Genomic DNA, 27,797 nt, shown 5'->3' on the forward strand with positions numbered 1-27,797 from the left:
TTATATTTTCTGTCGCGATAATGAGTTTTATATAGAATAAAACAACTGATACACTAAGAGTTTAGCATTCCGAAGAAGATATGTCTGATTAATAATTAATATGATGAATTTCTTCGCGTTATACGAATCGCATTGACTATGATATCAAACCAGCAGTGAATATTATTTATAGGTACATTTAAATGATCAAGAGTACTGGAAACTGTAACTTTCTACTCCTGCTCATCACGTGCGCAACATAAAACATCATAAAAATCCCCACTGAAACCAATTTAAATATAAAAATGAATGCGATAATTATGTTTAGAGCTTAGTGGAAACAATTGGAAAAATGAAGAAGTTGTTCTCAAATAAACTTAATCACAAGTTGAAATCGATTTTAAAAATCCTTATCGCATCAATAGGTCAATTCGGTGGAGACGTTTAAAATGTAAAACATGACCATGATACGCGTTTAATAAACAGAAACAGAAAACCATCGCTACCGATGCATTTAATATAACCCGCACTCCAAGCTTTTCACACGCACAAATCATAAGCTACTGTCGACTGAAACATGGCAATGAAATCTAATAAATGTTTACAAGAACTATTACGACTTCGAATGTATTTAAAAATATTTGTTTAAAAACACCCATGACTGACCAAGAAACACGATGCGCGGCGTAACGTTTTAAATCCCAATGACCCCGTGTGCATTAAAAAAAAAGGTACTGTATACAAGTACATTCACCGAGTTACGTTCGATTAAGGTCGCATAATAGTTTTATAGTAGCGCGCGCTTGAAAACTAAAACAAAAAAAAAAAAAAAAACCAAAGAAATAATAATAATAATTATATTTGATAAGATGTACTTTTATACGATGCGGAACTCGAAACGGAAGGAGTTTTATTCTATTTCACCGTGCGGGTGATACCCTGCACGATACAAAATATTTTTTACGAGCATCGCGTTCGGTTCGAATAAAAATGTGCACCTCGACGAGGCGTCCAATAATAACGGCAAAAATAATAATAATAAATTTAAATCGTAATAGTATTGTACACGTCGCGTTACAATACGGAGACGGTATTGTGCGTTGGCAATTTTTTTTTTCCCCCCGCCGACAATAACAATAACGCGACGGCTACACGATGGTTCTACTTGGAATTTTCCGCGTTTCGAAGCGACGGCGAAAAACAATATCGTTCTCTCCGTCCGTCGCGTCGTCAGTGCGAACGCGTGCCGCACCGTCCTGTCACGCGTCGACGGGTCAAAGCGATTACGCTGTGCGGTAAAAATATAAAAACATATCCCATCGGCCTTTAACAATAAGACTGTTGGCAATTTCACAGCGTCTGTGATATTATAATTGAGATTTTTATTCCCGAGATTATCGTTTTATGTTTCTACGTCGTTACGCAACGTTACACGATTATTATACGGTGTACAAATGCGTATTGCATACACAAATCGTGTACAGCCATCAACGCGTAACTTCTCCGGGCACAATTTTCGAATTTTTCTACTCGTATATTGATTATTATTTGTTTTGTCTCGTTGTGCAACGCAATGATCGTCGGTGTTGCTGCTGCGTAGTTCTTCTTCTGTTCCCCCGACAACACGTTTCGCGCAGCCACTCGATGGCTTAATACACGTGCAGCAGCCGCCGCCGTAATAGCCGAATTAATACATTTCGTTTCGCTTAGGTTTACTGGCCGTCCCGTATAATTTAGTAGACGACCAGACGAACGCGGTTATTACACCGTTGGTAAAACGCGTTTTTATAGTGTGCTTGACCCAAACAAACTGTGTACAAATTAGTATTTCGACATTTTCGTTTGAAAAAAAAAAAAAAAACAAAATTGTATCACCTAACCCCAACCGCTTATTAAAAATATTTATATATGATATAAACTTTCTTCGGGATGTATACATATATAAATGAATAATGTTACAATGTATACCGCGTATAATATTAAATGTGTATATTTTTTAAATACGAATAGAAAGTACAAAAGTTTATTTACACATAACGAAATTTTACCTTTAAGAAGACGTGTACATTACGAATTTCAATAATACTTGAAACTAAAAAAAAATCTGAATACAAAATACATGAAAAATATTAGGTACTCCGTGTAATTTATTCGTTAGGAAAAATATTTAAACATTTTCTCTTCCATCAGTAGTTCACACATTAAACTAGCATAATAGACGTTATTAGCTCTTCAAGTACACTCACTAATTATAATAAGGTATGTAGCCAACTCTTTACGAATAAACAATACTATTCTTCCATCCTCTCTAATAAACAAAATACGTATCAATATTTGATGTTAATCCTTTTTAATAAATACTATAGTGATTATAATAACGAGTAGATTGAAGTACATTGACGCATATGTCAATCTGAATTGTCAATATTATACATCGTGTAAGGGCTACTTAACAGGTTAACTGCCACAGCAATTTTTAACGTTAATAAAATATTGTTAAGTGTACCAGTTATGGTACACGGCTGAACATTACATTCGTGCTACGTGTACTATTTAAGGTACACTGGAATCATTGACAAATACTATTCAAATACTTAAAGCATAAATTAAAAATCTTATTTTGTTATTGTTTTAGCTTAGCGAAATTGACAAACATTGTAACAAATGTTATGCGTTACTTGGAAATACTACAGTGTACCATATCTGGTACACGTGGCAGTTAACCTGTTAAGCGACAATTGTCTTGTAAATCAGTAGCTTATTTTAATGAATCTGTAAGTGAAATGCTCTCGTAAACTTTTATCAGGTTTCCTTAAGAAAAGTACCTATGTCACCTACCGAAATGATGGCGTATTTTTGTATCTTTACACGAGTGTACAAACCTTTAGATCCTTTTCGAGACGTTTGATTTCTTCGTGATGTAAATACATATGTGTTCAGTTATTCCATTCGCCTGCACCAAAGTACAAACGAGTGCGTGTAACATTTTTACTCATTTCGGGACTTTCTTGTCGCCAAGGACGTTTGAAAATATCGTGTGCAACAACAACAACATACAGTACTACTAATATATTATTTACACACGAATGTGTACGCGAACATAATATGATATTTTATAATATTAAAGTACCGCGGCGGAATAATCGTTCTTATGAAATCTGCTGCATGTATGTTGTACTCGTACGCACACACACACATACCTACATTACCATCTTGGTCGGTCACGAGTCATGACGTACGACATCAAACACCGCACGACCATTAGCCAGGTACTACATAATAACAATATTATACTGATATTGCTGAGACGCACGCGGCTCTCGGTCCGAACGGTCGATGGATCGTAACGGTCGCGTAGAGAGAGATCCGGGGAACATTTCCGCCGGAGTTTCGGGATGGCGTTTCAGCCGATTCGGTTAACCACTCCGAAATCGGCCGGAAACCGTATTCCAGTCGCTAACGGACGGTATACCTAACCGCGAACAAGTAATGGCCGTTTATAGCGAGCGCGAATCGAGTAAATTATTGTCGTTTACGGTTTTTACCAAACGAAAAAAATAAATAAATAATCATAAACCAACGAATACGATTCGGTTTCGTCGGGAGTTTTCACGAAAACCGTACGGCAGGCGTGCCGGTTTTCAAAAGATGTAATCGCTGTTTTTTTTCCCCCGACGCGCTTCAACACCTTCGGGCCCGTACGCGGGACACGCCAACAGCGCGATGTTGTTTCGAAGCTAAAAACCGTACGCAACCGAGTTGTACAGTCCGGTGCGGAGCAGGAGGAGGAGGAGGAGGAGGTCCCCCCCGTTCCGCGCGCGATGTCGTTTCGCGTCCGCCGTTCGGAGATCAAAAACCCTTCGGGCGATTTTCGCTGCCCGTTGCCGAGGGCCGTCGATCGTTTCGCGCGCGGTCTAATCGTTGTTGCGGTACGGCGTCGTCGGCGCGGGAAACCCGAGTACTCCGACGACCTTGACCGCAATTCCGCGAAGAATCACGATATTATATCACACGCACGCACGCACGCGCGCACGTTCAACGCGAGAAAGTCGTTGTGCTGAGCCTCCGTATCATGACTGTCCCCTCCCTGCCCACCTCGCCGCGGACCAGCTAATCGTTACCGCTACGGAATACGTACACGCGGGTACACCTGTGCACGTACACACTACGGTCGTAAACGCGCGTACAGGGTCGTGCAACACTTGTCGCGCGTTAAACGCAGCTCGTTTTGCTCGGCCGATCGACGCGAAAACATCGACTGGCAACAGCCGATTCGGAGTCAATCGCACGACGGGTACAGAGGTACGGGACGGTGTGTCGGACGAAACTTTTGCTCGTCCGAACCGTGTCCGATGTTTGGTAAAAATCCAACGTGTAGTGGCGGTAAGCTATGTTTGTGCGCTACGTTCGGGTTCCATGCCGCTGAAACACGCGAAAACCCGCTGTGAAACCATGTTATAAATACGAGAATAATTAGAACAATTGTACGTCAAGTTATTTCTTTATGTTTCGATTTATGTTTTAGAATAAACCTACGAACCACTGAAGTGCTTGTTTCTATAACCGGTGTTTTCGATGAAAATGTATCCAACAGTAACAGATGAAAAAAAAAAAGTTGATCGATAAGTAATTAAATTCAACGTTTGTCGACGAGCGCGGTAGAACATACAGTTAAAAAAAAAAAAAAACACGAACGGTAAAATATGCAAAAGTATGATTGGTACCGAAAATACGAATTTCTTAACAGTTGTGGATCGAAAAACTAAAGCTTTAAAAATAACTGGACCGCTGGTGTAATATAATAGATTACGTTCTACGACGATAGGCGAATGCTATAAATGCTAACCGAGCAACACGAGTGTTTTAAAACGTCCACGGGCGAGGAGTTGTTAGGTGCGGTCATTCTCCGCGCGTTTCGACTCTAAATTGGTTCGAGTGATAGAACGCTTCCCCGTAAACGTTTTATTGTGTTTCGGAAAACGCGTGAATGCAATACGTGCGAACAACGAATCGTTAAAAAAAATTCGTTTTCTCCCCGGGTGTCTCTGGCAGTGGCGTCGTTTCGACGTGCTCTAATTAAATTGCCGACTCTTTTTTTTTTTTTTTACCAGAACGCGGATTAACGCGAATGGAGACATGAAACCGGTCCAAAAACATGACGACATGTGCCGAGTACAAGTTCTTCCGATTAACGACGCGTCGACGGCGTTTGCAATCTCACCGAAACAGCTGAACTCCGGACTCCGGCAAACGTTAAGCCGGTCCCACACGACTCGTGCACTTGACGAGCGTCGAAATCGCGTAATGTTCGCCGAGCATTTTGACTTGACGATTAGGTCGCTCCCGCGCTATCGATAAACGCGAATTATTTCTAATCTATTTGGACCCAGTCACCGACAACCGACATGGGAATCCACGAGTGAATTGACGAGTAAAAATTATCGCCGTACCAAACACCTCCCACACGACTCGTAAAACGTCACGGTATTATTCGCCGTGTACACGATTCGCGGGGGACCGGCTATGTAGTTGGTGCGACGTGTTCGAAGACCGCGATTCGTTCGTTCGTTCGAAGAAGAAAATGAACAGTTGACTCGCGCGCAAAACAAAACAAAAGAAATACCTCGATCGGAAACACGCGTGGGCGCACGCTTAGCTTTGGCACGACGTACGACGATCCGAAGTCGGAAAAACCAAAACGATTGGAAACCGTCAAAAGACAACGGATCGTCGTATCGCGATCGGTCGCGCGCGAAAGCGCTCAAGGTTGCGCCGACCCGACGGTGCGGATAGGACCGCCCGTGGGCACTCGGACCGAACAAAAATCGTGGAAACGTAGGCGCGCGCCGCACGTGTCCCGCGGACGCGAGACCTTCGCGCGCGATGACCGAACGGCGGGCGGCGTTCACGTTCGTTTTCGCCCGTCCTCGTCCGTCGCGCGCGCGTCAAACCGTGCGCGCGGCGGTGGTGGCGGCAACCGTGAGGACGCGGTGGCGACGTCCCGCCGCGGTTCGTTGCGAAACCGCGCGCGACCCATGGAAAAACCACCGCCGCTTAGTACTCACACGAGCACGAAGCGCGTTTCCCCGTATGCGGGCAAAAGTGCATGCGCGGTACGTCCCACGCGGGCGACCCGGAGTCCCGGTCGCTTGCGATCGGTAAACGCGTTTCAACCATCCGAGGTTAACGGCCGTCCTCGCTTTACCCTACTAAAAGTCCAATACGATCATTCGAATCCTGTCCGGTAAAATGTAGACATATTTTGATATTGTCCGATACCGTTGTCTACTTTCGAATCCATAAATAAATCATTGATTTAAATTGTTTTTGTACCGACTCATAGGTCTGCATCGTACGATTTCCAATACTTGTACAATTTTTTCGCAATTTTACGGTAAACTTTTTCTTTTTTTTGCGAAGAATTTTCGTAACCTTAAACATTAAGATTAAAAGTGTTACACGGTTTCCACTGCAAAAACACTGTCGTGATTTTTGTAGCGTCTAGTCGAAATCAAAATTCATACGCTAATAAAGAAAAATATGAGAAAAGATTTTCGAAATTTCTTAACACGATAACACGAAAATAAAATACGAACAGTTCGTATTACAATACATCTTTTAGAATTTTTGTCTATAATAATATAGATAAAATAATTTAAAAAAAATACCTAAGAAAATTTAAAATTTTGCAAAATAGCACAGAAAAATCACTCTTTTGAAAATTATCTCATCTGCAGAGGACGATGAAATTATTATCTTTAGTACTATAAGGATTATTAGTATACACTTGAAGTCTTATAATTTTATTTTTTGATCATTTTTTCAGTAACAACTTCGCTTCACTACGTCTACTTCGTTTTCCAGGGCTTATTCTAAAGCGCAGTTGGGCTTATTTTGCGTATTTGGAAAAGGTGGTTGCGCACTTGATAATAAACTTTTGCGTAATTGATTTTCAATTCAATGTTGTTTAGTGTTATTTTATACATTACATTATGACTTATAAACAAAGTAAAAAGGAAATTAAAAAAAAAAAAAAATACTTTGAACACGAATGTAAATTGTTTTATATCTTTTAAATACATTACATTTTAAATTACTTCACATAGAAGCTATACATTTTATCATTTTTAACTATGATTTGACAGAATATTTTGAGATCATAGTTATCTATTTTGATAGGCTTATTTAAATAAAATTCGTAGTTGATAAAAATCCTTAGAATAATCCCTGCCGTCTTCGTAGTGTTAAAAAAAAAATAACGTTCAGCCGGAGTATACTTCGTAGTTGTGATATATAAGTTGTCTTATGTTACGTAATTATTGGAAAATAAATCGGATTCTCGCTACCGTCATGATTGAAACACAAACGAATTATGTATAACTGCAGTGCTCGTTAATTTGGAAAGTATTTTGACTCTTCGTGGCAAACGGTCGCTCGTACATACATAATTAGGTATGTACTTTGATATTCACTACACGTCCTTACGCAGTTTGTAAAAAATATCAAAAATATTTCGGAGAAATATATATTATACCACATGGACAATGATAATCACAGGGTTCTATACGGTTTTTGACTTGTAACAATGAGACGCATACAATACACAATAGTATTTCAAACAATGAAGACGTTAATTTGTAACTAGCGCGTAAGAATTAAATAGCCGTAAATAACATCATTTAAACCGAAAATACTATTTGAACGTCCACGATTTAAAAAAAATAAATAAATAAATAAATAATGTGCTCCGTCGAGGACTACCTGACAGTAAAAAAAACCCAACAATTCGTACACGAGTATTATACGCAAACACATGCTCGTATTATATAAAAATGATATTTATTACGACATGTTTCATCTAAAATACTTGACCGGAAAGTGTGTACAAATTCGATTACATTTCGTAGACAGAAAAGACGATTTGTACGAATTGTAAATCGTATTAAGTCTGAATGTGGGTAATCATTGGTGTGTACAATACCAACACAACTTATTAGTCAATATAAATTACATTAAGGACATCGCAAAATTATTTATACGACTGTTAAATCAGATAAGGCACGTTACTGTGTGTCAATCACATTGTGCAATAATATAATAGTTAACTGAAAGAAAAATGTATGCGTAATGTAATACAAAATAATGTATGCCTCCGCGTTCGACATTCGTGCAGAATGGATTACAATTGGTATAAAATTGTGTTAAAACCGGTCGGGCAGATAATGATCAAATCATATTTTACTGCTTTGCCTCTTTAATAGGCCTTAAATAGAGACGTTGATCATACTTTGAAATGTGTGTAGGCCACTGTGATAATTGTACTGTTATTATACATTTCAAGACAATAGACGGTCAAACATTGCATTTGAAAAAAAAATTATGAATTGAAAAATTATAATGTATTCAATAATTATGATATCATAATTATTATCAAATGATAATTTTAAATAAAAGTAAATTATTTCTAGTATCGAATTATGTAATCTTTTTAAACGAAGTTAAAAATCTGAATTAAATAAATCAATTTTTAGTGTATTAATTAAGCTTTCTGTATATTTTAAACTATTAATAAATGTGTAAAGTCTCATCTAAAGCAATAGGTAATTATTTTACATACATACATACATACCTAATAATTATTAATAACATATAATTTTTTTCGGAATTTAAAGCTAATGCTAATAATGCTATTGTTTTACATTCCAGATTTTTACGTGAAATATCTTTTGTTTTTCACGTAAATATAGTTATTATAATAATAAATACTTATACATATATTTAATTTCGTACAAAAAATTTTGATTCAGAGTAACTAAGTGACAGTACTACAGATAGTGCAAATTCGATTCCTTATAAATATGACATTGATATTAACTACTATACAAGCTTATTGTTAAGATATCTTAACAATTCAAATTAAAATTATAATGATGGTCTATAAATAATATTGATAGAAAATTAAAACTTTATTTTAAACTATTTACATTTTTGAAAAATTGTTTTTTATTTCAAACTTTAACAACTCAAGCAAAATCAAAAATGTTTTTGATTGTATGATTTAATTATCGGTTAAATAATGTTTGTGTGTTTAGATAATACATTGTACTCGTAATTCCATACGAAACCTAATTATATTAGTGTCGGTAGTTTATTGTGTGTTCACTATAAATTGAATTCCTATTTCCCAGTGCAGTAATACCTGACATTGAAATCGGTTGAAAAAAAAAATGAGTTTTTAAAATTTATACCCTTATTAATATTTTTGTATTATTCGAACAACTGTTATGAGTGTACAGTAACGTACAATGCAAATATTTAATAAGATAATACTTTTCATTTTTTACTTACACCATTGATATCTATTATCACTCTAAAATTATTACCCACTTATTTGGGTCGTTATAAATACTACCTATTACGGCAACACAATATAGTAATCATTATGCAGTCGTTATAATTTTTGTTTTATCACATTTACACAAAATTAATTATTCAGTGTTCACATATTATTTATTAATTCAAATTTCACATAAAATAAATAGATATAACTCAATTTCATAAAAACATAACTGTACATAGTATGTTTGTCAATAGTATATTAGTATGTTAATTTGTCTTGTTAATTAGTTCTTTTTCTTTTTGTAGTTTTTGGCAAGGTAATAAGTTTAGCCCATATTCTTTATTTTCCATACCAGTCATCTGCTTATAAAGATTATTTAGAACTTTCAATTGCTTTAAACATTCTACAGAATATTCTTTCTGATAAAACAGATCTGTAATTTTTTCAGAATTTCTCTACTTTGTATTTGTAGGTTACTGTTATTATCCATGTTTTCAGCATTTGTAGTTTTTTGTTCGTTTAATATTGATTTTGTGGTAGTAGCAGTTGTAGTATTTTGCATATTTAAATTAATTTTACTTATTTCTTCTTGTGGTTTGGTTATTGAGTACTTAGCGTTGGCAGATATGTAAACATTATTTTTGAATTTTTCAGCTTCACCTATAAGTATATTTAAAAAAGTAACTTATATTTTTTGTATAAACTGCTCAATAATTTGATTCATAACCCTGAATTATTGTCCATGATTTAAGATGTGTAGGATTATTTTTTTGTCTGTAGCAACAATAATTTTAATGCCTAATTCTCTGATACATTATATTTTGTAAAATGGCCCAATATATTATACAATGTTGATTAATTTGTGAATTATTTAATTGAATTTAATAGAAATATCAATTTAGTCATTCGATAATATGTTATTGTATATATATATATATATATGGTATATATATATATATATATATATATATATATATATTGTTATTAAATTCATAACCTAATATATTAATTTGTTTAAAAAAAATCTCAGAATTATTTTTGCATTATATTTCACTGTATTAATTAATGTTGATTTTAAATTATTAAAAAAGTCACTGTCACTCTTGATGAACATAACGAAATGGTTAAATAGGTTTCTTCACTCATATAAGTGAACCATAATAAAGTGACTTGAAGAAAGATTTTTTCTTGACAATTTATTAGGAAAATACTAAATAATAATAAAAATAAAATACTAGTTTTGCAACAATTTTTTGTTTATATTTTTGTATTTGTATATCTTTCATATTAGGTACTATAAAATTAGTACAATACTATACTGTAATAAAGTACCTATTATATTTAATAGTTTTGGAATACTACATATTATATCAAGTCATACATTTTCTGGTCTTATCTTAATAGCATCAATGACATTGTGTACCACAATAGATCTTATTGCACCTACGACGCGCATTATATAAAGTTAAATATCAAATTAATTGGATTTCAACCATCAAAAATCAAAATACAATTTTCGTACATATTTTAAATACCTAACAGATATTTGCTTGATAACAACAAAATTATAACAATAATGTGGTGCCGTATATATTTAATAGGTAATACTTATAACAACCGACTTATTTAAGTAATTGATCATAGTCAATGAAATAGTCAATTAAGTTATTTCTTTAGAAAGATTAAAGCGTTTAATTTATACATGGATATATAAAAATAAACATCGTAAAACGAATCTTTGCTTCTATGGCGTATCGGTACTGGTATAATTTATTAAACTAAAATAAAATATATAAATATTTCATGGTTCAAAGGACAAGGTAAGCATTAAATATTCAAATAATCAATGGACCTATACAATGGCAGAGGCTATTGAAATTCCATTAATACATTATAGATACATATACAATTGCATAACGTGTTCTTTATTTATGACATATTTGTTCAATCATTTTAAATTTAAACCAATTATTATTTTTTACATATATTCTAAGTATTATTAATTGTTTGGCTTAATTTTAATTATCTTTATAAGAAATTAGTACAGTTTTCAATAGACTGAATTTATGCATGCTATAAAAATATTTTGTCAACAATTAATAACTTAATTTATAATCATTCAATTACTAGCTTAAAAGATCGATAGCCATTTAAAATATTGAGCTATCAGTTTTGAAAACAAAAAACTTAGTGCTTTAATCAACTTATATTTTTATAAATAATTTACGTATGTTTTAGTAGCTAATACAATTAAAATTTATAATGGTAACTCAATTGTTCAGTCTCCAAATATCTAATAATACAGCCATTTTTAAATTAGTTAATTCACAATTTTTTCGTTGTTTTCACGTTTTGTATAAAGTAAAATCGATTTTTTTGTTTTTAGAAAACAAAACTGTTTAATACGCTATTAATCCAATCTTTTACTGTACTTAAACGTCGTAAATTGTCATGTAAAAAATAAAATAATACTAGATCAGATTTAAATTAATCATTCAAATAACATTCAATGAACACAGAATCATGTAATTTTCACTACGATCAGTGTTATATTAAATAACACTAACATTAAACTACAGTTGAAAAGACATAACATCATGTAATCTAAACTGATAAAACGGAAAACATACTATATAGCATAATACATACATTATATAATATTTCTTCTAATGAAATAATTCAGTTAATGCAATATAAAATATAATATAAGATAAAAATATGTATTTTACATATAAATATCACTAATATCTGTAATAAATATAAATGTAATAATAAATACATTGTTGCTGGAATATTTATAGTGTAATATCCTTTTGAGTGGATATTGGTATAAATAATTTGGATCAACAATAGCTATTAAAAAATATTTTTAGAATGTAGAAAATTCATATAATTATAGATAATAATTTATTTACATGATACAGTATACATAATATGTATCATATTATGATATATAGTCTCTAAGGTAGAGGATTATATAGGTACTAGGGTAATCACATTTTAAAAGTATAGATCAAACCTTAATAATAATTAATAACTATACACAGCAAAAATATTTTAGTTTCTGAGAACGAGGAAGTAATTGGTTTCATCATTATATATTAGTATTTTTTTTTTTTGTCTAATTTCTATGTACATGATTTCTACAAGAACTAATTTATTTCTTAATTTAAAGTTTTCATATCAAAAAACTGACGAAAAGTAATAAAAAAAACAACAACGTTTTCATATAAATATGCATATGGAACCTTTCAATACAAATACTACCATACGATGGTTTTGGGTTTCAATTGAAATTCAAGTTGTTAAAACGTTTATTGTGCTTCTCAAGTTTCAAATAAAACAAATAACACTTTCAATGTTCGATAATTAAATTGAAAAGTATATAGAAATAATAAATGTTAGTAAAAATACGTTAATCGTCTGTACCATAATTGTATGTAGTTATAATTACAGAGCTCATGGTATTTTTAACATTTATATTCATTTTATAATAATAAAATAAAATAATATAATACGTTATATAGTGGCATACATTTAAATTGATACATTTTTTTTATTAAAAAAAAAACTAAAGAAAATGTTATTAATACCAATGAATACTGATCAAAATCATTAAATAATTATTGTACAATTATACTAGAAACCTTACAGTATAAAATTATTAAGTATAGATAAAATATAAATATAAAAGTTAATTTAACAGTGATAACGTTGAACTTTACATTAATTAATTACTAAAAAATGTAATTTTAATTTATTATTTTATAAAATATTTATAAACGTTGTTAGAAATAACATAAGTATTACAAACGTAAAATTAAATAATAAATACAGTATACCCATAAGGTGGTGTGATGTGTAGCATAATATCACATTTTATCGGTATAACTGATGAGAATTCTTAAATATTATACAATTCCAATGAATGTCAGTTACAACGATTTCCGTTTATATAATTTTGTAAATTTTTCAAAACCAGAGGTCAGATTTATAATATAAAAAGCGAGTGTTATAAAAAAAAAAAAAAATAAAAATAACATGCACTATAATTAATATTATATGATCAGAAATATTAAACATTATTAATAATGGTAACTAGAAATGGTTTGAAAACAATTATTTCTGCATTTACGCCTACCTTTGCGCGTACGCGATTATTCAGCAGTAAACAAGAAAAAATTAGAATGTCAGTGTCAAATTGTGAATGCTATAAATGCAAGTAGGTATATTTAATATACACAGCGGCAGGTGTGTCTTATGTATTGTAATCAGAAAATACAATGTCGTGTTATCAAATGGTAATGAAAAGTAAAAGTGATTGTAAAAATATAATAAAATAATTGTTATTACTTGTCGCAAATGCATTATGATAGGTAAATATAAATTGCAGTGTTCTATAAAATGTGCAGTTGAATACCTATAATTTATAACTCATGTATTTATTGATCCAAACATGTAATTATGCCTTGAGGTATTATTATGAAGCCATTTTTAGTATTAATTACAATTTACTTACTATGAAAATATTATGATTATTATTATACTTAATGGGCAAGCAAATAAAATAAAACCCCATGTTTTATGATCTTTTTTTAATTTCGCAGTAATTTAAGATTTAATACTATGTGCTATTAAACCATTAAAATAGTGTACTCAGAGTTGTATCTAAGTATATGATATGAGATTTTTGATCATGTTATCTGAAAAATAAACACTAATTTATAAAATATTTTAAATTAAAAAATTGTTAGAATTTACTGAAGGTACTGGTTTAATAGTTTATCTTCGGTCTCTACAGAACATTTACTAATATTTTATGATGATTTCAAGCAATAAGAAGAAACCATTTTCGTCAGAATTCAATTATTATACATTTACCACGCATAAATAAAATAAAAATATATCTGTAAAACTTAAACTTCTAGATGTATATCTAGAAAAATTATTAATGTTTCAAAATACTGGTTTTAAACTGTAATAATTATTATGTGCTTATTATTATTAGTGCTTTAAAGCACTAGGTATAAGTTGATTTTTAATCATGAAATTTAACTAAATATAATATAGTATAACATTTGTAACATAAAAGATTAAATTAAAATTTTAAATGGGTGTTGATGAGATAAGAAAACAATTTTTTATTAAAATATTTTTTATCAAGTTTTTTATTATAACTTAATTAATTTCACGTAAAAAACATTGGACATATGAATACCCCAAGATCAAGTTAACGACTAAAACAAATAAAACTATCATATTTTCCTTTAATTGTAAATTATTATGGATTGCAAATTAGTATTATTTTTCATCAACGAGCAATATTTTTTATATTACTTTGGGTCAATATAAACCAACTGTAAACAATAAGAAAAAAAAATACAGAATAAATTGTTATGTATCAATTATAGGCATGCACAGTAGATCCCCTCTCGTTCACCTTTGGCTAGTCCACCACTTCGGTTGATCCGACCATAGTATTATCGATATGATTATGGATTTTCCAATTAATAGTATGTAGATACTAGTAGATATATTTATAAAATGAATTGCCCGTTTACTATTTATCTATTTTTTATTTATTTTATTGTTTAATTATTTATTTAATTTAATATATGTATGTAATTAAAAAAAAAATATAATTTAAAATAATTTAATAAATAAATTTGGTAACATTTTGTCTTCAAATCTTTCTTTATATTCTGATAATCCGACCTTTTTCGCGTTCCAACTACACCCCCAGTCCGAAAGGTGGCGGATTAGAGGGGTTCTACTGTAATCGTTTTTATTGACATTTTTATCGTTTCGAAAATAATAATGAATTGCACTGTACAAATTTATGATCGATAAAATACGAAATAAAATTTTAATTACATAATTACGGATGTTGTATCACCAAGATAATTAAGGTTTGGATTAGTTACACGTAATAAAAATGTTACGTTATAGCATTTTCTCAACATTTTTTAATGCAAAAATCACCATATAAAAGCCCTTTAAGTATATAATAATATGTCAATTTAATAGCTTCATATTTACGTTTGAATAAACAACAAATGTTATATTCTGATACTTTAAGAATATTAAAGCTAAATTACAGTCGATAATTATGAATGTCATCATTTTAAAGAAGGAAAATTTTGTGAACAACAGTCGCCCAGTTCTCTGAATCTTCTAAGTATTTTCAGTATTCTGAATATTTTACTTTGTTAAAATCTACGGACGCCTGCGATGGCAATGGGAAGCGTCAATAAGCTAAACGACAGAGCCGCAACATTTTGTCTTCTACACTACAGTTGGGCCTACATATTTTCTAGGTGGAATAAATCTCATCCGTAGGTGAAATTAAAAATAACAATAGAAAAAAAAAACGAAAAGGAGTGTACAACACTATATTCTGTGATTTTTTCTGGGCAAGTGATATGCAATTTTTGTTATAGCAAAGAGGAGCCATCCTTATTCCGTATACCCAATTCACGATTCAAATCGAAATTATTAAAAAAAAAAAAAAAACACACACATTATTTGTCCAACGCGGCCATTTCCTTAGTATAAAACGCATTATAATGAACCATTATGTTAAAAATTTTTGAAAATACCAATAACAAACCGATTGAACGAACATGGTCTTAACCAAACGCCATTATTGGAACATAATTACTGTAAGAAGTAATATAAATCGAACGTGTCGCTTTAAAAAGTGTCGATTCACGAGAGCGATGTTGACGGTGCACCAATGCTTATGTTCACACCCATGTGCGGTAACATACGACGGTTGACCGAACTTGACGGCTCGTCCGTTGAATCTGTTCGGGAAAATAAATCGTATTGAATAAAACCAATTCAAGTGCCGGCGACAAAAACGTCACAGCTAACGTGGGGGCATATGTTTATTGGGTCGACGGCATTTTTTGTAAACTCAAACCTGAAATTTTAGGAAATGGAAAATGTCGATTGCCCGAAAATCCGGCACGATCATTTTTATTACACAATTAACAAATTATTTAGCAAATTGATTCATTTTCTAATCAGAACTTTAAAACGATGTCGGAAAATAAATTTCACACCGCCACTGTGGACAACCACAGTTGTTTTTCAAAAGTTGATCCATACCTTACTAAGTAGGTAATCTTAAGTAGGAAACAAAATGGCGATGTACGAATCATAAATGTAAAACGTTTTTAAAAACTTCCGGGACGAATGATATTATGACGGAGAAAAATGATTTTCATCACCACGATCCTATCGGCGATCGAATACCTTAAATACAACGTGTGGCGAAACTTTAGAAGATAATTGCACTGGACCAATTAATTATGTGTTTAGCGGTGCGATAGACAATGTACCCGACGTGTGAAATCGTCGAGCGAACAATATTCTCGCGGTTTGCCCGGGGTAATGCCGAACGGTTCTCAAAAATATTGCAAGGCGATTATTAACAAGACGAGAAGATCTGGACATATTTCATCTTATTTCGTTATTTTTACATACGAGCCGAGTTGCTATTATTTTTGATGAGACCCATTCAACCGAAACCATATAGTTTTTTTTTTTTTTATTCAGATTTAGTAGTGATTTGTAATAAACATTAATCGAAACAAATACAGCGCATTTGTGTAACGTTTACGTTGACACTCAATATTTGTTAACCAACGAATACAAAACCCGTTGAGCCGCGTACAGCACCCCCCTGTGACTTCCTTGAACCGGTCCTGACCGGCAGACCTTTTGAACGGTCTTACGGTCGGCCGTCCAACAGTTCGCCGGGTTCGAAACTTCACGTACCTTCTGCTGCTGCGGCGTTCACTGCACGCGAAGTGCTGCTGGTGCGCCGGAACGGGGACGGCGTATGGGCGCGGGCAGTAGATGAACGTAAACTTGGCGCGGCGGAAACGGGTGCGTGTCGTTATCGGCCGGATGGACACGGTACGAGTAGTTGGCGAGCGCGGAAATACGCGCGTACGGTCATGTCGGACGGACGACTGGAGACCGCGCGGCGACGGCGACCGCGGTTAGGCCGAGTGCCGGCGTCGTCGCCTCCCACCTGTTGCGGCGGTTCGCTTTCGATCGGGCCGCGAAACGAAAGGGAATTTCATCATTCGAATATCGTTTGTTCCGAGACGTCCGTCCGTACCGGGCTCCAAAAAAAAAAAAAACGTGCGCGGTCCGAACAGCGAAGCGCGCAAGGCACGATATCGTGTACCCGTCACGGATTTCGAGAGCGCGCGATTCCGTCGCCAACAGTCGCAACGGCTTGCGCGCACGTGGAATCACTAACAAAAAAGTAGATACGTCGCGTTTCGGCGATGGATTCCACAATCGATATTCTCGGGAAACGTAACAGGCTGCTCTTGGACCGCGCGCGTTCGTTAAACGTACTACGACAACAAGAGCGCGGGTTGACACCCGGGAAAAACGACATCGAGGCGAGGTTTGAAAACGGAATTCTAGCCAATCCGTTTTCCGGCGGTTTTCGTTCGTTTGTCAATTTTTTTTTTATGGCTTTTTTCTCCCGCGGAGCGTTTCGTTCGATTTTTGTGCGCGCACGAGACACGCATACGTTTTCAAAAGAACCAAATGACCAGGAACAAAACAATATCGTGTGTCGTAATATGGTGTTTGACGACCTTCGCATTACAACCGCCCACTGTTTTGCAGGTGAAAACAATAATTCATTTCAATAACAATAACTGAAACGCATTTTTATACGCTCGCTCAAAATGGACTGCTGCTGCAGTATTCGTCGTCTATCATCGTTTCGGCAGTCTGTCGAAACACGACGAGAACAACGACATTGTTTTTTTTAAATCGTATCCGTTTTGTTGGACACGTTATTAGTAGACAATATATTGATTTTCCGCGGGGAAAATATTCGCACAATATATGAAACCGAAATCAAATCAAAAGGAGTTGATTTTCATTAAGGTAATTTTATTGCGGTTAAAACGTATATTTTTTAAGGCATTTCGGTCGTTCATAGGTTGATTTTCTGACTATTTTCATGGCATTAAGATTCGAGCACTGGGCTCGCACCGATCACCTGACGACGGACATTATCCCTGCAATCAGTATTCATATGCGACGTGTACACAAAACAATTGGATACTACGTTTAAATTAAAAGCTATAGCACAGAAATAACTTTATTTAACATATACTATTAATTCAATAAATGTAAAGGCATTATATAATATATACAATATGGGTTGGAAAATGTTAAATTTTATTTAAAAAAAATGGTCAGATATAAAAAGATGAAAAAATAAAATATTATGATATACGATACCTTAGTTATGTAAATTGTAACTATGTGTATAATTGGTTGATATTTGTTAACTGATCCAACAAAAAATTTAAAATTGTGTAGTACTAGTATTTTGTTTCCACGTTTACTTTCGATAACTTAAGCCATCGTAAAATTATAAATTTTAAAATTTACGTTTTATTTTAACACACACGCAGTTGTAATGCACTATTTAAACTGTGCCATCTTTTCACTTGTTCATAAAGTATTTGATTATTTAGATATTATAATGGTTGATGGACATAAAAGTACATACATAAGTACGATTACGGTTTAATATACAGTTAAATACAATAAATGTACAATATACATTGATTATATTGTGTGTATATATTTTACATCAATCCGAAAAACTCATGAAAAGTATAGGTATTTTATCTTATTTGAAACGGATATTGGTGGAAAAGGGAAAAGTCTACTTTTGATTGAAACGTGTTACGCCCCTCTTATTAAATTTCCGACAAGGCGGCTCATTTTATCAAAGTGCGGATTAACGGGGGAGACGTCAAACCAGTCAAAAAAATGTAATGATTTGTGCTTTGTACATATGTATCCACATAATACACGTCTCATTTTTCTAATTTACACCGTGTCAATGCTTTATAAAATACGTGTTTATATTTTGATGTTGTGCCGACTTTAGAATATCTAAGCTTTAGACTACGGCAAATTTACAAGTAGCCCCCCCCCCCAAAAAAAAAAAAAATATACCATTGCGTGTGACCCTACTATATTTTACATCTATACAATAAATCTAGTGAGGTAACATGGTTACATGTACTCGTATATAAATATACATTTATAATTCAATTTATGTTTTTAACTTAAATGTACTACAAGCATGTCACGATTCCACGTATAGAGTATAAATGTAATATAATGAATTGATAAGTACATGTGTACATACATGTACGAACATGATCGAAGAATGATATGATATAAATATATATACCATATAAGCAGAGTTATTTGTGATAAAATTTATAGCACAAACGTTTTTTTACGCAAATAGATCATCTAGAACTATAAATTAACCCTGGAATTATGCCTCCAAATACGTCATCATTAATAGTCTCGTATTTGCACTCGAAATCATTATTTAGCAATGTCATGAACTCGCGCCCTACAACTAGTGGAAATCTCTATCTCCATTATCGTTATCAGAGTAAATACGTTAACCTTCAGCATAGTAATCATACTACAATATCGTAGGACTTATTTAGTAACTTTCCTGACTATATCCTTGTTAATATAATGACTCAACTGATTTTATAGGAAGTCTTTTTTCAAAAGCAATACATTTCAGAACATCGTATTTTAAATTGTGTTTAAAAAATATTAAAATAATATAAATAATATGCTGTGTTAAATGTGTATGTAAATTTATTTCCGAATGCTCTAATACAGTGGTTCTCAACCAGTGTGCCGCGGCACAATACTGTGCCGCGAGATCGACTAGGTGTGCCGTGAAAAATGTCTGATATTTGAAAATACCGATTGATGAAACTATGACAGTTAAATGTCAATTAATTGTGCAGATAAGACGATACATATGTAGGTAGACTGTATGGTTTTAACCCAGCTGGATATCTTAGTGTTTAGCCAAAGTTTTTGTTGTTGTCAAGTGGATGAGTGTACCGCGAAAACTTGTGATGTATAATGGTGTGCCGTGAACAAAAAAAGGTTGAGGACCACTGCTCTAATATAACGTTTTGTCTACATACTATACGTCCTATTATAATATTATTAAATCTTATTATAAACAATTGTGTAATAAATAAATAAAAAAAATCTAAATTATGTATATTACTGTAAAATAACTCGTATACACTAAAAGTTATAAACTTGAAATCTAGCTTGTTATACTAAAAATTGGTTTGTTATAAATAGAGCAGAGGACTTGTAGCTCTAAATAAGCACTAAATATGCAAGTCTTAATGCACTTAAAAACTAAACTATATGCATTATAAATATGCTCTTATATTTTTTTTTAAAGCGATTTATTTAAAAAAGATTTAAATCATTTAAATGTTGCGATGCATTAAATTGTTTTTCACATCCTACTTTAATGTCACTATATTTACAGTGTAGGACTTAACTATCTAAAAATGGTTATTAATCTAAAAGTATAAAATGGAAGAAATATGCCCTAAAAACTCGACATAAACATTTATATTCAAAATAAAATGTCAAGACTAGCTTTGTCAAAGCATAAAAAGTATTAGTTTCGTACTCTGATATTTTTGGGATTATGCAAAACAAATATGCAAATGCTCTAATACTATTTCTTTGCCCCAGTTATAAACAAAGCGAAGTATTCATATGCACTTATAAATACAAATATACCGATCACATTTTAAGATATAAGTCAAACCACCTATATTAATAAAAATGCGTTTAAATTTTTTTTGAAAAGTCAATGTCAAATACTTAAAATACTTATAAAATAAAATAATATAATTATTTAAATTATTTATAGGAATAAATGAGAATATTTAATGTTTACATCTAAACAGCTAAATTACAATTAATGTGTACTGTACTTACATTTTTATTGTCATCGGGTGGATCTAATTTATTATTGTTTTCTTCTAATGAATCTTCTACCTCCAATTGAGTAGTTTCTGGTTTATCAACATTTTTTCCTTTTTCTTCAGTAGCACTCATATTTATAAGCAGTCTGATTCCTTTTTTCCACCCAAGTCAAATCTATGCTAATTAACTAATTTTAATCTCGAGTTCGTTCTTGTTATTATTAAATATATTTAATGTAAATTAATTCGAAATAGAAAATTTATGTATTTCATACATATATTTTATATTTTATACTAAATTCATAAACCATGTCCATATAAGCACTTTTTAACTGAAGCTTTTGGTATTAAGATGGTATTAAAATTTTAATTAAAACTTAAACCAATAATTTAAACAATAACAATAAAAAAAAGTAATCAAATGTTGTTTTTATTTTACATCGAAATGTGTATTATTTAAAAATAAAATAATAATATTAATTGAGTCACATTAACTCGAATCAAAATATTTGACGCAAATAAATTTATAAGGATTTATAAAAGTTAATTCGTATGTATAACTTAAAATGATATTAGATAAATATTCAAATAAGTTAATAAGTTCAAATCGTCGTAACTTGGTTGGCAGTATGGACATAATAAAAAATAAGCATACAGAGTGAACATTTCTTGGATTTGTATACAACAGTATATTTTTTTTCAACTTCTGATTATTGATTTTGTCAGTAATGTCCACGAATCATCTCATGATGAGATAAATGGTGATGTTTTTATTTTGCATGTTTTTGCATATTTTGGGTAAAATGCATATTATTGCATATATTGAATAAAATGAATATTATTACATATTTCGATTATAAGAATGCGAAAAATGAATGTTTTATAGTATATTTCGTAATTAATATTTATAATTTAGCATAAATATTTCGTATTTAATTCTAAACCTACTGATTAAAATATAAAACATGGTTTTTTTTGTCAAGCATAAATTTTATTTTAAATTATTTTATTTTATTTCTCAATTATATTATATTATGATAAATAGCCAACCACTGATATATTTCAATAAATAAATATTTTTTTTGTAACAATATTTTCTTATACAAATTTAAATGCATATTTTACAATTTTTTATTGCATACAAATCCTAGTCCTGCTCATAACCTTAAACCCTAATTACTTTTAATACTTTATCTTTCAATTACCTTTTAATTTATCTTATAGTTTATAACATAAGTGACTTTTTTTAGGAAAATTAAAAATCTACAACGTATCTACTTGAATGTAAAATTATTATAGCATTGACTTTCTAATCTCGTGACTTAAAAGGACTGTAAAAAAGATAATGGAAACCACAGTTTGTAATGTCTCAAAATAAAGACTTAACACACGTGTTACGCTTATAAGAACTTTTTGTTATATACATCTACAAAAATCTCAAATTGTTATTTTATTATTCAATCACATATATAATTCGGTATTTATTATTATGTTATATGCCACAGACTACAAGGTAAAACTATCGTTAAGAAATGCAATGTAAGAAAATAACTCAATCTAACAATGAAATAGTCTTGGAATTATATGTAGATATCCTTGAAGCAAATATTTTTTAGTGAAACAGACTAAATTTAAGTTGCGAACCTAAAAAAACATTAAATTATCCTTTCTCTACTGCATTGTTTAAAATTATAACACATAAGTAAATGTCACTAGCAAAATATTAAACAGTTAACAGTGACTCGTTCTCTTTTGTACTCTGTTCGACCACGTATATAGTAATTTTACTTTATTTTTTTAATTGTCATCGGTCAAATTTCTACCTCAAACATTCCAACACCATCAAATAATGAAGTTATACCTACGTCTTATATCACTTAAGTGATATATAAATCATAGTAATTACTGTTATATTGTATTAGTGTGTTGTATTATATGGTTAGTGCCCTAGCAGAATACTCAGAATAATTAACAAAAGTTATCCATCTAAATCAATAGTTTTAGTTAAAACAATATTTATTTATTTTTCGTTCACAGCTATACATCAAATGAATGACGAATTACTTAACTATGTGTACTTATAAGTTATAACAATGCACTTTTAATTATACTTTCAAACGTAGTTTCTTCCCACCGTACGTTTTTAATAAGAACAGTAGTACAACCATAATACAATTTTCACAGAACACGTTACATGAATCACTATTATTATTATTATTAGTTTAATTGTATCATGGAAGATTATTATAATGCTATATTCTTACCGGGCGATTGTAAACTCCGCCAGTTTTTTTTGTTTACTTGCTCAGTGCTTACATTGCCACGTGCCTTCTCACATTAAATACGTTGACATCTATTGCGATGATGTGTTGATGATGTTGTATGTCGAAATTGATAAAATTATTGTCATGGTTAGATCGATTCATTTTAAGGTAGTTATATATGGATTATTGTTTTATCTCCCGAAAAAGTTTCCGATGTATTTATATTTATTTAAGAAGCAATCATGCCATTTTACCCCTGAGTCATTAAGTTCTCAGATTACCTTATTGACCATTACATAAGCAATGACGCAGCGTTTCCTTCTCATTTGTGGGCTGAACAAAGTGCAAATTTAAATCGAACTACAAATGCCTGTGAATCCTTTCATAATCATCTTAGAAATTAATATTATAAAAGTTTATTGAATGTACATATTTTTAGTAAAGTTCTTACCGAATTTCAAACCCAAACTTACATAAAACTAAATAAAGGATGCTATAAATAGGTACACTAATGGAGTAATAGACGACTTACAATATTTACAAATTTTATCACATCATTTTAGTTGAATAAAAACAAATAAAACCATGACATAACTATATATTTTTGGATTATTTGGTATAGGTATTGATTATTAATTATGATTTTTTTTTTTTTACTGTAATTAAAATATTTACCGTGGACGATTTTTTATTATTATTATGAAAAATATGATTTTATATTATTAGGTATACCTAACGATTATTTATTATGATTTTTTTACTATAATTTAATTATTTTATGTGAATAATATGATATTATATAATATTATAATTTTTGTTTAATAATATATCATATTAATTTTATTCACTGGCGGAGTTTACATGCATATATTCTTACCACCTGTCCCAAGTATATTATTAATAATAGACGTCTATAATTTTATCGAAATCAATCATTTTACAAAATATATATTTTTTATTGATATGAAAAAATAAAATTCATAAGGAGCTTATATTTATATCACATGTTTATCAGAAGTACAATTGCAGGCTGTATTCGTTTCAGTATATAGTGTACTCGGATTTTAATTTTTTTCTTATAACTGCGCATATAATTGTACGAGCGATACTTTCTGGAGACAACGTTATGATTTTTACGGAACACTGAACAACAAAATACGTTCTAAATTATGTGAATTTTTTAGAAATAAATTTGATGGTATAAATTAATCGTTCAGATATTTGAACTGCGGGCCACTGAATAAATATCCCCATTGTCCAATGTCTCCCTTATCCACATGCCTTTCTTGTAGATCTTCTGCAATGTGTAGATACAAAGTAATGTTTTATAGAGCTTTTTTTCTAAAATAAAAAAACATCGAATGTAACATCATGAACGATTGATCTCCTTTACAACTAATAGTTGATTTTCAATTCAAAAATATTTGTATAAATTATTTTCCTATTTGTATTTCAGGCACGAGACATCATCAGTTAAATATTTTAAGGATATTTTAAACAATGTATTTGTAAATTTAGATTTAATTTATTTAAATTATTGTTATTTTAGTCTTTATTTTCTTTCGATCATTGGTGAATTTTAATTATAAAATATATTCTTCATTAAATATTTTTTTTTAAAACAATATTATTTTAGTACTCGTGACAATTTTTTATACATCAATAAATTGTACAAAGTCTTTCGTTATTCGTAATAAATGTCACAGAAAATCCAAATGTATTCGTTAAAACTTTAAAAATATTGACTATACAATTTTAATCGTAAATGCAAATTATAATCCTGAATTAGTTTAAGTAACTATTCTAATTAAATATACATATCTTATTTTTTATGGTAAATTTAGAATCGACAATTCTTATTTTTATAATTTATTTAAAATATTATCACAGCATTAACTATCTAATATAAATAAATAAATATAAAACATAAATACAAGCAGTTATTCTGAATTATATATAAACTACCCGAAACACTTACGAATATACGAATGGGTTTTATTTTACAATCGTACTCAATAATGTACTCACCAAAGTTTTGTAATGGATGTAAACAAAAAGCGATGGCACTTCAAAAAACGTCCTCCGTTGACATATGTTGACAAGTGAATGACTTTATAAGGTCTTTTATCAGTGAATTACTTTGTGTTTACGTTTTTCGGTAGCCCAACAACGGTCCGTTTAGGCTCGGACGATCAATTCGACGACGACGTGACCACCTTCGTAACTCGTTAAAGGTTCTTGACCCAGGTATAAAAGCTTGAAATAAATAATTTATTCTTTTCTACCAAATAAACGGTTATTTTGAATGCACGCAAGTGTAGGTATGCATAATTAATTTTTCACTAAAATTATACATTAAAAATGGTTTGTTTTGCGCGTTAAATTATAACAAATGGGTACTTAATCGATGTATTAAAAGAAAAAAACGCACTACACCTTACCTATAAAAAATTAATTCGATAAATACTGCCGTGATGGAATTGGTAAAAATATTCATATATATCCAAACAAACGTGAATACATTTAATACGAGTGACACGTGATAATGGTGATTAGATATTTAATATAATTGAACAAAAAAAATTAACGTGGTTCCCAATGTACAAATAAAATGTATATGAATGTTCTATAACTGTATTTTCAAAACATGAAATATTTATTGTCCTTACACAAAATATGTTTATGGTCGGCCAATTGAAATATTTACTAATATTTATTGCTAATCAGTTATTGGTAATATATTTTCATATGATTTTCCTTGAATTTATTATGATGATCTCTTATACTATATTTGTTTTTAGTTAAAAATAATTTGTTTGATTCTTTAAGTATAAATTACTGATTTTCAGTTTCATTATTAATACTTTTTCATAAAAATATAATACATAAAGTGCCAATAATCTACACTACTTTTTCATAAAACATTTGTTGTGTACCAAAGTTGTAATAGTTATTTTCTTCCTGTACTCTAGACTAAATACTACTGAAAAAAAATTATAATAACTATAATAACAAACTAATGTCATTAAATAATAGAATGTGTATTTTGATAAAAAGTAGGACGTTGAAATTGATGTGTGTGAAATATTAAACGAAACAATGAGCATTATTATGTTTTTTGATAGAAAATATATCTATATTTTTAACTTCAAAAACACTTTGAATTATTTGAATTACTTTAATTAATATTTGTTTATTATTCTATAAGTATCAATCGTAGAGACTAGAACATTTATAATTGCAATTTTTAAATTAAATATAATAAATAAAGACAGTATTTAATCAATTTATTAGGTATCTAGGAAAATGTCCATAATAGCTGTAACGTCTGTAACGGATTGAGTTTCAGTCTTCTTAAAATAGTTACTAATACTGCAACTAAAGTTACGAAAAGTTTTTTTTTTCTTGCACACGTCTTCATGGCGACTCCAATTTGTGGAGTTCAGATTTCTACGCTTCTTTCCACAAGCATATATTATAGATTATATACATATTATATTATATTATACTTATTATTATGATGAAGAATAATAAAATAATTACGAATGAACTACATTGCACAATTACACAGTACAGTGTACTGAGTACACACTAAAACAATTAATCACAAATTTGAAACATCACTCGGGTAGAAAAAAACATTTGACTTTTAATCAGGTAATTAATTTGAGAATTGTGAACACCGAAGTACTAAACACAAAATGTAAGTGCTTTCAAAATTATTTATCAAAATAATATTATGTAGATATAAGTGAAACCATAAATAATAATAATAATAATGAACACAAATGCAATTATAGTTATCTACACAAACGCCTTAATAATATAATACATTAAATACATTTTTGTATAATAAATTGTATAATTTTTATTTTACATAAGTCTTCGATTATTTTAAATACCTACCTATATTTCTCACAACCACTTCAAACTAACGAAGAACGTGTTATGTCATTTAAATAATTAATTATGTGTACACTCTCTTGCAAAATGATCACTAGATACAATCACCAGGACAAAATTGAGATCAGTAGGTACACATCAGTGGCGGTTTTGGGGATGAAGCAAGTGAGGCACTGCCTTACTTTTAATTCTCAGAAATTAAAAAAATATTCATTTACTTTATATTGGTATTATTTAGATTTTTAAATTGGTATCTACTGTATTTTAAATATTTTATATATTAGGTATAAGTATTAGAATTTAGCTTCAAATATATAAACAGCAATTAGGAATACTTAAGGCCGTACACAGGATGGGTTTCATAAACATTATTGTTCACGCTGTTAAAGAGTGGGTACCATCAAAAAGCCAATATCACGCTTATCTCCAAGCGAACCGATTTCACATCACAACACACACACACACACACACACA

General features: G+C 30.9%; 1 protein-coding gene across 1 annotated transcript in view; it reads right to left on the bottom strand.

Moving 5' to 3' along the window:
* The window catches only part of LOC112691163 (CD151 antigen), a 36,474-nt gene extending 19,152 nt beyond the window's left edge, over nt 1-17,322 (bottom strand). Inside the window, exon 1 of the mRNA XM_025565312.1 lies at nt 17,105-17,322. The gene's annotated coding sequence lies outside the window, so the exon portion shown is untranslated. The remainder of the gene's footprint in view (nt 1-17,104) is intronic.
* Nucleotides 17,323-27,797: the final 10,475 nt, after the last annotated feature.

This window comes from Sipha flava, unplaced genomic scaffold (assembly GCF_003268045.1).
Source record: "Sipha flava isolate LNK unplaced genomic scaffold, YSA_version1 572_pilon_pilon, whole genome shotgun sequence".
In the NCBI taxonomy this organism is placed as follows: domain Eukaryota; kingdom Metazoa; phylum Arthropoda; class Insecta; order Hemiptera; family Aphididae; genus Sipha; species Sipha flava.